This window comes from Glycine max, chromosome 1 (genome assembly GCF_000004515.6).
Source record: "Glycine max cultivar Williams 82 chromosome 1, Glycine_max_v4.0, whole genome shotgun sequence".
In the NCBI taxonomy this organism is placed as follows: Eukaryota; Viridiplantae; Streptophyta; class Magnoliopsida; order Fabales; family Fabaceae; genus Glycine; species Glycine max.
In genome coordinates, this window is record NC_016088.4 from 35,492,264 (window position 1) to 35,495,575 (window position 3,312).

The following is a 3,312-nucleotide window of genomic DNA, read 5'->3' on the forward strand; positions in this document are numbered from 1 at the left end:
GATTTCTGATTCAAGGCTAGCTGGGTTACCAAGTTAACCAATGCATCCAGTTTGCCTTCAAGCTTCTTAGTTTCAGATGATGCAGATGGGTTTGTAGCTACCTCATGCACTCCTCTAATGACTATGGCATCATTTCTGGCGCTAAACTGCTGGGAGTTGGAAGCCATCTTCTCAATTAAATTTCTGGCTTCAGCAGGAGTCATGTCTCCAAGGGCTCCACCACTGGCAGCATCTATCATAATTCTCTCCATATTACTGAGTCCTTCATAAAAATATTGGAGAAGAAGTTGTTCTGAAATCTGATGGTGAGGGCAACTGGCACATAGTTTCTTAAATCTCTCCTAGTACTCATACAGGCTCTCTCCACTGAGTTGTCTAATACCTGAGATATCCTTCCTGATGGCTGTGGTCCTAGAAGCAGGGAAAATTTTTTCTAAGAATACTCTCTTAAGGTCATCCCAACTCGTGATGGACCTTGGAGCAAGGTAATACAGCCAGTCCTTTGCCACTCCCTCTAATGAATGAGGAAAAGCCTTCAGAAATATGTGATCCTCTTGGACATCTGGGGGTTTCATGGTGGAGCAGACAATGTGAAATTCTTTCAAATGTTTGTGCGGGTCTTCACCTGCAAGGCCATGAAACTTTGGAAGCAAATGAATCAATCCAGTTTTAAGAACATATGGGACATCCTCATCAGGGTATTGGATGCACAAGCTTTCATAGGTGAAATCAGGTGCAGCCATTTCCCTTAGAGTCCTCTCACGAGGTGGAGGTTGTGCCATGTTCTCAGAATGTGCAAAATCAGAATGCTCAGAATCAGAATGCTCAAAATTATAATGCTCAAGATCAGGATGTTCAAAATCACCAATAACAGAATGCACAGATTCACCAGTTATGGAATGCTCAGAATGATCAAAAGGTATAAAATGAGGCCTAACTAATCTATGAAATGTCCTATCTATCTCAGGATCAAAGGATTGTAAGTCAGATGGATTGCCTCTAGTCATACACTACATTCAGCATGCACACAACTAGTTGCCTTGTCATGTAAATAAAGGTGTAGGTTTGAACTACAGCTACCCTCAAATGATATCCAAATGACTTGAAATTTTGTGAGCAACCTTATAAAATGATGAGAAGATAGCACAAAAAATTTCAGACAAAAATTCAAAGTCTAACTATGAAAGCTAAAATTGGTAGGTTAAGAAAAATAAGTGAATAAAACTTGAAAAATAAAAAACTTTTGACAGAATCGCTTTTTTTGGACAATGGAGACCTCAGCCAGCCTATAGCAGGCTGCCATGGTGTAGGAAATTTTTTTCTACCCCAAATGCATATATAATAATTGCGATTCTGATAACCGGAGCAAAAGTTATGGCCGTTTGAGGTTTTGACAAACACAAAATTTGCTAGTTTTTTGGAACTTTCAAATCTGACCAAACTAAAGGCTCTAGCTATTTTTCCCACAAAATATGGATTAAAAGAAGTTACCACAAAAAAATTCAGCCAAAAATAACAACCCTAGCTACTAAAACAAAAAATCCCAATTAATTCAGCATGGGTAGTCGCTAAAATCCGTCTCTAATTGATTTCTACTACTACTCTGTTTTTCCGCAAGCTGATTTCTACTACTACTCTGTTTTCAAGCACAATCTTCACAGCAAAACACCCAAGACTGAAACAGGGAAAACGCTTAATGGTAAAACTGAAACAGAACACACATTAAACAAAATACCAGGACACTAATCAACACTAACACACATACTAATACAATACTAACAATTAAACATAAAACACGAAAGGATTAAACACACAACACTAGCTAGCTATTATGAACCTTTGGGCACTGCTCCCCGGCAACGGTGCCAAATTTGATCGAGGCCGTACCCGAATCAAATAAATATGAAAATGCAGTAACTAGGAAGTGATCCTAGGTCGTTTCCCAACGAGCAGTGACAAGCCAAATGTTCATAATATGCTTGCAGTAACAGTAACGATGGGGGGGGGGGAGGTTTGGTTGTTTGGTAATTAAAGAGCAGAACAAATAAAATGGAATACGAAACTACTAATATTAAAAACGGGTTGTTTCCTCTGATTCAGAAGCCACTCTCTTATCCTGGGTTATGGAGAATTTGTCCCTAACAGTCAACCACTTAATCCAACCCTATTTCAATTTACTAAGCGAAAATCAACTTAGGGTTTTCAATACGTGATTAGGCACCACATACACCAGTTAGCCCTTCGTCCATTAAGCATGAACGCAAGTTAGGCTCAGAGGCAATTAATCGAACACGAAGCGTGCACTGATTAATATTCACGAAATTGGGATAACTGGTGAAGGGAAAACTGCCAGGAAACCACATTACAAACGAAACCTCAAAGAGAGTTGGGCTTCGTCCTCAAAAGGAAACAACACCAGAAAATCTAGCCTTCCATGGATTCAAACAGAAAATGCAATTGAAACATGAAGCAGAAACGTAAATGAACGGAAACGTAAATGAACAGAAACGTAAATGAACAGAAATGTAAAATGGAACAGAAACGTAAATGAGAGTAGAAGAAGAAGCAAGAACGAAATTGTAATTAGAAGCAGAAAATGTAAAATTGCATTACGAACTCAGAAGCATCAAAACAGAAAAACGAAAAACCCTAAAACAAAGCTCTGAATAATGAATAGCATAACAGAATAGAATGCCCTGCATGAATCCCAAGGCAGCTATTTAAAAAGAGTCACTCAAAGTCACTGGGCCCTATTACAATACTCTGGCCCAAAACGAAATAAACACTGAACAACATAAAATAAAATTGCGAAATTTCCGAATTAGAAATTAACTAAGGTAAGCGCTGCTTTATTTGCCCTCTTCAAGTCCACAACCAAAATCCGGATTAAGCCCAATGTTTCATTAATTCCTGAAATTAGATTAAAAACATCAAATTAGCTAAATGAGCCCAAATAATAAAACTGCCTAATTAATTGACAATTAAGACCAATCAATAATTAAAATGGTGCATAAAGGGTTTAGAAAATAGAAGAAAATGATGGCACATCAATAGGTCCTTTGATTCAATAGTGGACGACGCATAGAAATTAATTAATTCATTAACAAACATCATTCCAAGGAGATTTCTTAGCAAAATCAATTTCTCTTCAGTCAAGGGTTTTGTGAAAATGTCAGCAAGCTGATCATCAATGGGTACAAACTATAAGTCCATTATCTCATTCTAAACATGATCTCTTATGAAATGATGCCTAATTTTTTTATGTTTATCTCTAGAATGAAATATGGGATTTTTAGAAAGACTAATAGCAAC

General features: G+C 37.5%; 1 non-coding gene across 1 annotated transcript; it reads left to right on the forward strand.

The window, feature by feature from the left end:
- The first annotated feature begins 297 nt into the window (after positions 1-297).
- LOC112997832 (small nucleolar RNA R71) lies at positions 298-404 on the forward strand. The gene has a single exon (XR_003262904.1). It is a non-coding gene; the product is annotated as a small nucleolar RNA R71 (small nucleolar RNA).
- Positions 405-3,312: the final 2,908 nt, after the last annotated feature.